This window comes from Rhinoderma darwinii, chromosome 2, assembly GCF_050947455.1.
Source record: "Rhinoderma darwinii isolate aRhiDar2 chromosome 2, aRhiDar2.hap1, whole genome shotgun sequence".
Lineage (NCBI taxonomy): Eukaryota > Metazoa > Chordata > Amphibia > Anura > Rhinodermatidae > Rhinoderma > Rhinoderma darwinii.
The window spans coordinates 319242948-319256530 of NC_134688.1; the positions used below are offsets into that span (position 1 = coordinate 319242948).

The following is a 13583-nucleotide window of genomic DNA, read 5'->3' on the forward strand; positions in this document are numbered from 1 at the left end:
AAAAATAAAAAACCACAAAAACAAACTCAATAATCTGCCTTCTATAGTGTGACCACGCATTACAGACAAGTCCTCCAAAGGAACAGTTATTAGTAAAGAGATGAAGCTTTATGAGAAATGCCTTAAGAAAAACTTTGCTAAAAGCAGGCTCCCTGACTATTAGTTGATAGCGCTGAGGAAGGTTTTTTGTTTGGCTATACATTTCGGCCACCGCAAGTGGAAATGTGAATTACATTGCTCAGGGGCGTAGCTAGGGGGGGCAGGCGGGGCATGTGCCCCATGCGCATCTTAGAGGGGGGCGCCAGCGCCCCCTCCTCCTGCACTATAATTGTACCTGTGTCGCAAGGACACAGGTACAATTAGAAGCAACGAATGACCGGGTATGTTCCGTGCCTGGCCATTCAGCGCCTTTCCACGAATGAAGCAACTGGTACCTTTTGTACCAGTGACGCTTCCGTCAATGAAAGGCGCTGACTGACTGACAGGGAAAGTCATCCTGCCCAGCCAATCAGCGCATTTCATAGACGCCGCGTTCAACCCCCTGGAGACCTGCGCAGAAGAGAGCAGGTCTCCATGGCTGCCGGACAGCGTGGGAGCGGGAATAAGGTGAGTTTGAATAGTTTTATTTTTTTAATTGTAATAAAAGTGTGCGGCTGTATCCAAGAAGGGGACTTTATCTACACACGGGGGGGCTTTATCTACGGGGGGGGGGCTATCTACAGGGGGTGGGCTATATACAGGGGGACTATATCTACAGGGGTGGGCTATCTATGGAGCACCATATACAGGGGTGGGCTATAGCTACAGGGGGGGCTATATAGTATATAGCCCCCCCTGTAGATATAGCCCACCCCTGTATATGGTGCTCCATAGATAGCCCCCCCTGTAGATATAGCCCCCCCTGTAGATATAGCCCACCCCCTGTAGATATAGCCCACCCCCTGTAGATATAGCCCCCCTGTATATAGCCCACCCCCTGTAGATATAGCCCCCCTGTATATAGACCACCCCCTGTAGATATAGTCCCCCTGTATATAGCCCAGCCCTGTAGATATAGCCCACCCCTGTAGATATGGTCCCCCTGTAGATATATATAGCCCACCCCTGTATATAGTCCCCCTGTAGATATAGCCCACCCCTGTATATAGTATCCCACAAATAGCTCCCTCTATAGTGCTCCACAGAAAGCCCACCCCTGTATATAGCCCCCTTGTACATATAGTCCACCCCTGTATATAGTGCTCCACAGATAGCCCACCCCTGTATAATCTAGTGGAGCACTAAATACAGGGGTGTACTATATGTACAAGGGGGCTATATACAGGGGTGGGTTATCTGTGAAACACTATATACAGGGGTGGACTATATGTGGAGCACTATATACAGGGGTGGGCTATATCTACAGGGGGGCTACATACATGGTTGGGCTATCTGTGGAGCACTATATACAGGGGTGGACTATATGTGGTGCACTTTATACAGGGGTAGGCTATATCTACAGGGGGGCTATATACAGGGGTGGGCTATATGGGGGCACTATCTACAGGGGGCTCTATGGCAGGCACTATCTACAGGGGGCACAGTGTGTGTGTGTGGGACACGGTGTATGGTGCTATTATAATTAGAGGTGCAGTGTATGGCGCTATTATATTTAGGGGCGTAGTGTGTGGTATAATGATAACTTTATATTTATTTATAGGTGCAGAAATGTTGGTAAAGTGAGAAGCTGAAGACATGTGAGCGGCAAACCGCAGAAATGGGCTGTGAGCGGGAGAAGTCATCATAGAGGTCTGGACCGGATGGAGAAAAATAACTAGAATCTGAGACGTCACCGGTGAGTCACTCAATGTAAATGTTTATTCTGCCTCTAATCAGTAATGTAGTCACTGTGTGATCTGCAGTGAGATGATGGGTGGTATGATTATAATATGATTTATTTTTTGTGAAAATACATCTCACAGCATATCCTTACCATTGTTCGGGCCATGCTGGGAGCTGTAGTTTTACGCCGTACACACCTATACGGCTGGGGTTGCACTAAATTGAGCTGTATTTTTTCTGGGGCTGTATATATGTACCGAGCTTGGTTCTTGTGTTGTGTATAGAACCATATTGCTTGTAAAATGTACAAATGTTTTTATACATATAAAAAGAAATGACACGTCGATTGGTAGAGAAAACAAACACGGCGAGGGGGCAGGAGATGTCGGGAAAGAGGTTGGGGGGGGGGGGCGCCATACTGAATCTTTGCCCCGGGTGCTGGAGAACCTAGCTACGCCTCTGCATTGCTAGTCAATCAAATAAATGTCTGACCATATAGTATATGGAGGGGCTAGATTCACCAGAATGGGAGCTGCCCTTACCGAGTGGCTCTCCACTGACTAGCTGAAAGAGGACCCCAGTCGTTTTTGGAAGGGGTGGTCTTCGTAAAAAAAAAAAACGCTTTAAAGAGAACCGGTCACTAGGTCACATAAAAGTTAAACTGAATAATTGACCTAACTAGCACTGTCTCCCCGATTTTAGCAAATTTTTTTATTTTTTCCTGGACCCCCCCCCCCATTCCAGAGATATAGCCCACTGTTGTGTTTGCTCCCTATATGAGAGCTTGAGGGTGGTTCACGCTCCATTGGCTAACTACAGCAAATTAGCATTGACAGAGCAAACATAACAGTGGGCCATATCTCTGGAACAGTGAAAAAAAAAACCTGCAATGGAATCATGGAGACCGTACTATTCAGGTCAGATAACCAGTTCAACTTATGTTACCTAGTCGATGTCTTTAAAACAACTACCATTATGGATTGAACTGGTAATTCCTTTGTAAGGAAGATTTTGTACTGTTTGTAACCTGTGGATTTCCTTGACAAAATTAATAAAAAACAAAAGTTTAAAAAAAAACAAAAAAAAAACCATTAGAATAAAAATCTCTAAATAGCCTTTTAGCATACTATAAAAATGGGCAAAAAGGTAGGAAAGTCAAACGTTTCAGTTATAAGGCACTCTCCGTTAAAAGACTTCGGCCTCATGCACATGACCGTAGATCTTATCCATAACTACGGTCCAGTCATTTTTATGGCCGACGGACACCTTCCCGTATATTTACAGGAAGGTGTCCGGGGTGTAGAATGTTTCCGTAAAAAAAAATAGCACGTCCTATTTTTTTTATTATTTTACGGACCGTGCTACCATACTTTATGTGAGCACGGCCGGCAAATGCAGGTGACTGTCAGTGGTCGGCCGTGCCCGTAATCACGGATCAGGATTACCGGCACGGTGAAGTGTATGAGGCCTTAGGGCTTGTTCACATCAGCGTTAGGCTTAGTCAGACCTTTCCGTCAGGGGAATCCATCAACGGAAAGGCAAACGGAAACCACAGCTTTCCATTGATTTCAATGGTAATGCTTCCGTTGCTAATGGTTTCCTTTTGTCTCCGTTCCGTAACGTTTCCGGGATTTTGGGCGACTGCGCCATTGATTCCATTAAAAACTGAAACCTTACGTAACAGAGCCAATTTTGGCATTGAGGACAGAACAAGATATCTACATGCCAGTACATTAACCTGTGTATGGATAGTACACAGGCAGTTGTTAGGGTATACCTCAGTATGCCCGAACAGGCAATATGGTCATTTAACTAACACACACACACACACACACACACGCGTTCAAAAGTTTGGGGTCATCCAAACAATTTAGTGTTTTCCATGAAAACTCACACTTATATTTATCAAATGAGTTTTAAAATGACTAGAAAATATAGTCAAGACATTGACAAAGTTAGAAATAATGATTTTTATTTGAAATAATAATTTTCTCCTTCAAACTTTGCTTTCGTCAAAGAATGCTCCATTTGCAGCAATTACAGCATTGCAGACCTTTGCCATTCTAGCTGTTAATTTGCTGAGGTAATCGGGAGAAATCTCATCCCATGCTTCCAGAAGCCCCTCCCACAAGTTGGATTGGCTTGATGGCCACTTCTTGCGTACCATACGGTCAAGCTGCTCCCACAACAGCTCTATGGGGTTGAGATCTGGTGACTGCGCTGGCCACTCCATTACAGATAGAATACCAGCTGCCTGCTTCTTCCCTAAATAGTTCTTGCATAATTTGGAGGTGTGCTTTGGGTCATTGTCCTGTTGTAGGATGAAATTGGCTCCAATCAAGCGCTGTCCACAGGGTATGGCATGGCGTTGCAAAATGGAGTGATAGCCTTCCTTATTCAAAATCCCTTTTACCTTGTACAAATCTCCCACTTTACCAGCACCAAAGCAACCCCAGACCATCACATGACCTCCACCATGCTTGACAGATGGCGTCAGGCACTCTTCCAGCATCTTTTCAGTTGTTCTGCGTCTCACGAATGTTCTTCTGTATGATCCAAACACCTCAAACTTCGATTCGTCTGTCCATAACACTTTTTTCCAATCTTCCTCTGTCCAATGTCTGTGTGCTTTTGCCCATATTAATCTTTTCCTTTTATTAGCCAGTCTCAGATATAGCTTTTTCTTTGCCACTCTGCCCTGAAGGCCAGCATCCCGGAGTCGCCTCTTCACTGTAGACGTTGACACTGGCGTTTTGCAGGTACTATTTAATGAAGCTGCCGGTTGAGGACCTGTGAGGCGTCTATTTCTCAAACTAGAGACTCTAATGTACTTGTCTTGTTGCTCAGTTGTGCAGCGGGGCCTCCCACTTCTCTTTCTACTCTGGTTAGAGCCTGTGTGTGCTGTCCTCTGAAGGGAGTAGTACACACCGTTGTAGGAAATCTTCAGTTTCTTGGCAATTTCTCACATGGAATAGCCTTCATTTCTAAGAACAAGAATAGACTATCGAGTTTCACATGAAAGCTCTCTTTTTCTAGCCATTTTGAGAGTTTAATCGAACCCACAAATGTAATGCTCCAGATTCTCAACTAGCTCAAAGGAAGGTCAGTTTTATAGCTCCTCTAAACAGCAAAACTGTTTACAGCGGTGCTAACATAATTGCACAAGGGTTTTCAAGTATTTTCTAATCATCCATTAGCCTTCTAACACAGTTAGCAAACACAATGTACCATTACAACACTGGAGTGATGGTTGCTGGAAATGGGCCTCGATACACCTATGTAGATATTGCATTAAAAACCAGATGTTTGCAGCTAGAATAGTCATTAACAATGTATAGAGTATATTTCTGATTAATTTAATGTTATCTTCATTGAAAAAACTGGGCTTTTCTTTCAAAAATAAGGACATTTCTAAGTGACCCTAAACTTTTGAATGGTAGTGTATATATATATATATATATATATACATATACACACACACACACACACACACACACACACTGGCTGTGGATTTTACGCTTAGAGGCAGCTTCAGTGGCACTTTCTAGAAGGGGCTCTGCGGTGCGATCTACAGGGGCACAGTGGTATTTTCAGGGGGTTGGGACAAAAAAATCCTGACGAATGAAATTCTTCCGTCTTTTCAACGGCCACAAAGAACAGATGGTAAACGGCAGTTAAAAACAGTAAGACAGCTGGGAGATGGATGAAAATTTGACAGTTTGTTTTTAACGGACGTCTTTATTCACTGACATGTGAACATAGCCTTATAGCCCTCTTCACACATATATAAGTGTTCTTAAGGATTTGTCTGTTCATAATAAAAAAATATGGAATTAAACAGATCTAGAAAATAAAAGTCTCATAAGATTTGAAAAAAAAAATATTTAAAATGTTTATGATATTCAAAGCGGTTTAAAGTGCATATCAGAAATTGAAAATTTGCCCTGGACACGAGAATCAATGACCCTTAGTCATAAAAGGGTTAATAACGGTATTTTAAGGAATTGCTATGTAAGTAATGCCTTATGCCATCACCAGACAACTTCACAGGAATTGAAAGAAATCCACATGTAAAACCTATAAGGTGTCAGCATCTAATAGAGTAGAGTGCATCCTGCAGGATAAAACTGATAATATAGTGTCGGCTATAGAAAGCACAGATAACTAAGGCCAAAACAATCAAAGCCAACGAGGAACATGCAACCAACTGCACACACAGCGAGCTCTCCCGGTCACGTGCCGACAAAACAAAGCTAAATCCCCTCACGTATCATTCACGACCCATAGCCATTCCTGGCTTTCTATTATTTACATGTGCATGTATACATACAAAAACTGGTTATGTGCCTCCCCCCGGTACCACCTCCTCCGGTTTCTCTGTCTGCTCCTCCCCCTCAGTCACTTCATTACCAAGCACCCCGCCCCTTTTGAACCGGTACCTGCTTTACCGGTGTCCGCTCCTCCTCCCCTACGGTGTCTCCGCCTCATATCTTAACCGCTCCCGCTCTTTATTCCGCCATTCGCGGCACGTTCGACCTGTCACCCACCGCCACCGCGCAAGACCACGCCCCCTGGCTCTATATACCATTATCCCACTGGCTCCCGCCCGCCGGCGCTCATTCCTCCACTTGCTGTGATTGGAGCAGGCAATAGCCACACACACACAAAGCGCTGCCTCTTTCTTTCACCGCGTTCAGCGCACGCAGGCCGTACTAGGGGGTATTATTGTGGTTCTACGTAAACTGCGTAACATCTGTGAAGAGAACTTGGCCGTAAAGTGTACCAGTGTTCGTGAATTCAAGAGGCTGTGGAAAGTGTGGTTGAGCAGCAAAAGGGTAAATAAGGTTGCAGGAAACAAAGAAGTCTTAAAGGTGCAGGGCCCCAGGGTGAATTTAATTCGGGGGCCTGTCAGTCTGTAGTCCCATTAGCTGTAGCCTGTCTGGTAAACAAAATAGATAAAACGTTTTTTTTTCTATTGGCAAATGTGAACTTTGTTATGGAGAGTGTGATAGTAAAATCTTTATGAACTGTGCTGACCAGGTGAACTATTATGTACTCATCCCCTCCCATAAACATCCTAATAACATTTGCGTTCAGTGAATACTCCATAGTGGGGGCAATTAACAATAATATATCACATAATATAAGAGCAGACATATTTATGCTTCATCTAGAAAAATAGAATTCCGCTCCTTGTTATTTGGTCACAGAGCGAGAGGCAATATTTATAATAAAGCGTCATCATTAACCCCTTAGTGACCAGCCCATTTTAGGCCTTAATGACCAAGCTATTTTATTCGTTTTTCTATAGTCGCATTCAAAGAGCTATAACGTTTTTATTTTTTCGTCTACATAGCTGTATGAGGACTTGTTTTTTGCGGGATTAGTTGTGCTTTTTAATGGCACCATTTTTGGGTACATATAATTTTTATATTAACTTTTATTAACCTTTTTGGGGGGGATTATAAACAAAAACTGAAATTTCGCCATTGTTCTATGCGTTTTTAAATTGACGCCGTTCACTGTGCGACGTAATTAACATGTTACCTTTATTCTATGGGTCGGTACGATCACGGCGATACCACATATGTGGAGGTTTTTTTTATGTTTTACGACTTTTGCACAATAAAAACACTTTTGAACTAAAATTATTTGCTTTTGCATCGTCGCTTTCCAAGAGCCGTAATTTTTTTATTTTTCCATCAATGTAGTGATTTTTTGGGCTTGTTTTCTGCGGGACAAGACGTAGTTTTGAATGGTACTGTTTTGGGGTACATGGGACTTATTGATTCATTTTTATTATGACTTTTTTGGGGGGCAATGGAAAAAAATTGCAATTTCACCATAGTTTTTGGCGTTTTTTTTTTACGGTGTTCACTTTGCGGTTTAAATTACATATTAACTTTATTAATGGAGTCATTACGGTCGCGGCGATACCACATATGTGTACTTTTTTTTTTTTTTTACACTTTTACTAAATAAAACCACTTTTTATGGAAAAAAATGGTTTTATTTATTTTTTTACTGTACTTTTTATTAATAATCTTTATTTCACTTTGATGACTGATTTTATTAGTCCCACTAGGGGACTTTACTGTGCGATATTCCGATCGCTGCTATAATGCTCTGGTATACTTCGTATACCAGAGCATTATTGCCTGTCAGTGTAAATCTGACAGGCAATCTGTTAGGACGTGCCTCCGGCGCGTCCTAACAGGCATATGTCCAGGGCAGACCTGGGGGCTTTTATCAGTCCCCCGGCTGCCATGACACCCCATCGGAGACCCGCGATTGCATTCGCGGGCCGCCGATGGGTGAGAGAGGGAGCGCACTCCCTCTGTAAACAAAGTTAAATGCCGCGGTCGCTATTGACGGCGGCATTTAACGGGTTAAACGGCCGCGATCGAAGTAAACTTCGATCGCGGGCGTTGGAGCAGGAGCTCAGCTGTCATCAGACAGCAGAGCCCCGGCACCAGCCTGCACGGGAGACCCGTGCAGGACTTAGACTAGGCTGACGTGAAAAGGCGTCAGCCTAGCCTAAAGCCCAGTAGTGAATGACGTTAAAAGGCGTATTAGTGGTCACTAAGGGGTTAAGGGTATGTGCACACACACTAATTACGTCCGTAATTGACGGACGTATTTCGGCCGCAAGTCCCGGACCGAACACAGTGCAGGGAGCCGGGCTCCTAGCATCATACTTATGTACGATGCTAGGAGTCCCTGCCTCGCTGCAGGACAACTGTCCCGTACTGTAATCATGTTTTCAGTACGGGACAGTAGTTCCACGGAGAGGCAGGGACTCCTAGCATCGTACATAAGTATGATGCTAGGAGCCCAGCTCCCTGCACTGTGTTCGGTCCGGGACTTGCGGCCAAAATACGTTCGTCAATTACGGACGTAATTAGTGTGTGTGCACATACCCTTAATGTAAACAATGATCCATGTCGCTGCAGCCATGAAATCTTTTTATTTGCAGGCAAGCCTGAAATAGATTTATATATAATAATAATTAATAATAAAAGTATAAGTTGTGTATTCATGTTTTCATCCACTTGCTGGTTTTGATTAAAAATGCGGCAAAAACTGCACTGTGTGAACAAGGCCTATAGCTACATTAGTGTGCCCTTCTTTTTAGTTTGTTTGAGATTTACATATTTTTTTGTGGATCCCATGAGAACAGCGCAGGAAAACTAAAGCCTGGTTCTGGAAACCTTTGGTGCCTTGTGTGTTTTCTTCTTAAAAAATAATGGTAGACTTTATTTTTATCAGTATCGGGCCTACATTGTGTGTCAGAGGCACACAGGAGCCACTGTCAGCCAAGCCGTCAGCCAAGCTCACTGACTGATTCAGCTGCATTCTGCAGCTTTTATGCAAAGAGGATCCATACACTCCTCAACATTGAAATTGCAACACCAAGAAGGAAAAGTTTTGGAATTATGAAAATCACAGGATCGATAGACATGTTAATGATATGTAAATGATAAAAGAATGGAAAAAAAAATCTCAACTATCCTGATTTATTCAGCATGAGCGCCATGCGCAGAAATACACGCATGCTATCAATGAGGTTTTGAATGGTTGTCTGAGGAATGTTATGCCACGCTGAATGCATTGGAGTACGCAAGTCATAAGATTGGCTGCTGGCAGCTCCTTTTTCAATTATCGACCAATGACATCCCAAATGTACTCCTTGAGAGACCAGTCTGGAGACCCTGCAGGCTATGGTAGCACATTTAGGCCACACAGGCTTATCACAGTAGCACGAGCAACATGTGGCCTGGCATCCTGTTGAAAAACGGCTTCTGGGACACTTTGGAGAAATGGCCTTACCACTGGTTCCACGACAAAATCAATTTTACACCAAGCTGTTAGGCCTCATGCACATGAACGTAGTGGTGTGCACGGCCGTGATTTGAGCTCAGACGGCCGCGGAGTGTTACACGCGAGCTGCCCCCGCAAATCGCGGACCATGCACATGGCTGCGTGCATTAATTTCTATGAGCCTGGAAATTAATGGGGCCGCAATTCACCCGCAGATTTGCGGGTGCAAAAATACGTTTGTGTGCATGGTGCCTAAGTTTACCTGAAATGAATACTAGAGGGGTCCGGTTACCATACATTATGCCACACCACACCATAATCCCTGGAGTAGGACTGGTGTGACGTTTCCTTGTGAAGGCCTCTTCATAGCGTTGCCCTCACGTTCTCCAGACCAATCTCCGTCTATCATTGTGTCAAAGACAAAAGCAGGACTCCTTGCTGAAGAGGATAGACCACCATTCCATCCTCCATTGCTGTCTTGCTTTGCACCATGATAGCCTTTGAGAGCGGTGGCGTGTTCTCAATGGAACACGAGTAGCTGGACGTCTGGCTCGTAGCCCAATGTTGTGCAAACGCCTTCTGATAGTTTGTGTCGACGCTGGTTGCCGCCCTTGGCTTGGTATGGGACGTTCAGTTTCACTTGCAGTACAGAATGCATCACTGCACGCCATTCTTACAATCAGATGATCCGTCCGTGCAGGGGTTCGCGTCGGAGCACCTCTTTCTGTCATTCCTGTTCGTTGTTGTTCTATCAACATCCAGGACATGCAACGTTGAACATTGCTGACATCTTGGCCTAGTCACGTAGCGATCTGCCGGAGTGATAAACCAAGGTCTCTCAGTTCAAGGATTCTGTCCCTCTAATTTTGCGACAATTGGTGAAAACTGGTACTACGACTAACTAGAGGCATTGCACAATCATCCCACACCACTTGATCCGATTTTCGACGTTTCATGACGCTAGGTGTCAGTGCCTCGCTGCGGGAAAACTGTCCCGTACTGTAATCATGTTTTCAGTACGGGACATGTAGCTCCAGTTCCGTGGAGAGGCAGGGACACCTAGCGTCATAGATAACTATGATGCTAGGAGCCCGGATCCCTGCAGTGTGTTCGGTCCGGGAAATGCGGCCGACATACGGACCGTATATCACGGACTGAACAGACTCGTATGAATTAGGCCTAAGATTGTCAAGACTACTAACCTAGCTTCTGGGTGGCTCTGGTTTGAGTTGCAGAGCCAGTCTCATTTCTCTGTCTTATTATTTAAGTCTGGTCAGTTCTTTCATTGTTGCTTGTGAATTTCTTTGTGTATGCAAGTGTCTGATCAAGCTCCTGCCTCGCCCTGTATCACCTGACGATTTGGATTATTGGAACTGGAACTCGGCTTTATCTTTAGATTAACCCTTTTGCTCACTGATTTGGACATTCTGCTCTCGGCTAGTTTTGACCTCTGCCACTCCTGGTATTATTTTGCTTTCTGATTTGGACTTCCAGTCTCTCCTGGTTTTGTACTCTGTTGTTTACCCTCTGTCTGTCTGGTTTCCGTTCTGGTATTGCCTGCATGGCACCTCCTGTCCAACACTGTATTCTGTTAATGCAACCTGGGTTCTATGCAGCCAAATCCAACATGCCTTGCGGTGGACTCTGGTGAGGATCTTAGACTCTGCTGATAAGTGTAGTGACGGACTTGAGGTAGCGGATTATCTGCACGCTTTATCCAGACAGTCTCCAGCTGCTTTTTGGGAATTGCTTACAGAGCAATTCCATAACTTGCACTCTAGGGAATTGCTCAACTAGTGATTCCACTACAATTACAGCCTTCTCCCGTTCAAGTGAATAGGAGAAGTCTCTAATACTGTGAAGTTCCGTTAAAAGTATGTAAGCTTTTGGCAGTATGGAGCAGTGAAAGCAATGAAGGGGAAGCAGCACTCGCCGCACAAGCGCCGCGGCCCCTTAAATCTGACGTGTCACTTCATGTGGTAATAACTATGGAATGCTTTTACCTATCCAAGTGATTTCTGAGATTTTCTCGTGACATATTGTACTTTGTTAGTGAAAAAATTTGGTCGATAAATTCAATTTTCTTTGTGAAAAACACCAACATTTAGAGAAAATTAGCATTTTTCTAAATTCAAATGTATCTGCTTGTAAGACAGATAGTTATACCACACAAAATAGTGAGTAGTTAACATTTCCCATATGTCTACTTTATGTTTGCATCATTTTTTGAACATCCTTTTATTTTAAAGTATTCAAAACAGCATTTAGAAAGTTTCTTAAAGGGAATGTGTAGCGAATTAAACCTTTTATTTTAAGTGTCGTTACTTATTTCTATTATATTTTTTTACGATTTTTTTTTTTTCTTCCATATGGTGGAAAGTATTAAAAATCAAATAATAATTTGACATGTTGGCCACCAGGGGGGAGCACTTCCCAGAATTACAGCAAGGTGAATAAGGCAAAGCAACCTGACTTAAAGGGAATGTGTTGCCAGCAAAACATGTTTTTTTTTTTTTTTAGTTAAACAGTTAGTGTATAGGTGATTAAACATTGTTCTAATTTTTTTATTTTTTTTCACGAGTCAGGAAATATTATAAATTGGATTCAATTTATAATATTTCCCAGCACTGGTCACTAGATGGAGCCATTCCCAAAATTGCAGCATTGCATGTGGTAAAGCAACCACATTGCTTTATGCTGCAAAATTGGGTAAAAATCCCTCGCTCTAGCGAGCTCTCAGAATCCCCCCCTCCTTTATCCTGGCTCGTGCCGGGAGAAACGAGGGGTTTGAACGGTCTAACCTCCTACACTGTGTGTTGTCATTTTTTGAGCTAACACACAGTGTAGAAGGTTAACATACAGTAGTAAAACACACTGAAACACGAACATACATAGAAATCACTTACCTGCTCCAGTCGCCGCCGGTCCATCCGCTCCGTCTGCTGCCGCTGCTCCATGTGGCTACTTACCTGCAAACGCCGATGCTGCTGCAGAATCATCTGTAGCCTCTGGTGCCGGTGTCCTCGCTCGTCTGACACGATGCAGGACCTGTGAGTGACGTCACAGCGTGATCTCTCGAGGAACACGCTGTGACTGCACTGCCAGAAGCTGGGCGTTCTGAAGAGAAGTGGATGATACTTCTCATCAGAGCGCCCAGCTAGTAAAAGTATTAAAAACGCCCCGATGTACGCACCTAATACACGCCCACTTGGACTTTTACTTTTAAACACACCCACTTGGACTTTTGCAAGCCTCATTTGCATAAATACAAAAATGGTCATAACTTGGCCAAAAATGCTCGTTTTTTAAAAATAAAAACGTTACTGTAATCTACATTGCAGCGCCTATCTGCTGCAATAGCAGATAGGGGCTGCAAAATCTGGTGACAGAGCCTCTTTAAAGCTGCTGTAAATGTGGGAGGGAATCCCCCCCCCCCCCCTTTCCCACAAGCCAGGAAAAGGTTTCTTCACATTGCTAAGCAGTGTCCGGCAGTCATTTTGGGTGTGTTATAGGACACACCAAAAGGCTAAGGCCTCATGCACACGACCGTGTTTTTGCGTCCGCAATTCCCCCGCAAATCCACGGGAGAATTGCGGACCCATTCTTTTCTATGGGGCCGTGCACACGACCGTAGTTTTTGCGGTCCGTGCACGGCCCGGGAACCCGGACCGCAGAAAGTACGGACATGTCCTATTATGGTCCGGAGTTGCGGTCCGGGCTCATTGAAAACAATGGCCCGGCCATGTGCATGTGCGGGCGGCTTGCGGCTGACAGTCCGCTGACAGTCCGCAGCCGGCCGACCCGAAAATCACGGCCGTGCACACGGCTACGGTCGGGCTACGGTCGTGTGCATGAGGCCTAAGGGTATGTTCACAGGCTTACTAAACAAAGGGAAAACAGCTCATGATTTTCAGCCATTTTTTAATCAAACTCGCGTGTTT

At 44.2% G+C, this 13583-nt stretch overlaps 1 protein-coding gene across 4 annotated transcripts in view; it reads right to left on the reverse strand.

Moving 5' to 3' along the window:
* USP49 (ubiquitin specific peptidase 49) overlaps positions 1–6351 on the reverse strand; it is a 146199-nt gene extending 139848 nt beyond the window's left edge. Inside the window, exon 1 of one of the 4 annotated variants that reach the window (XM_075853584.1) lies at positions 6270–6351. The gene's annotated coding sequence lies outside the window, so the exon portion shown is untranslated. Of the gene's footprint in view, positions 1–6151; positions 6216–6260 lie in introns of those variants that run through there. The other 3 variants (XM_075853585.1, XM_075853583.1, XM_075853586.1) reach the window with 3 other exon arrangements.
* Between the last annotated feature and the right edge of the window lie 7232 nt (positions 6352–13583).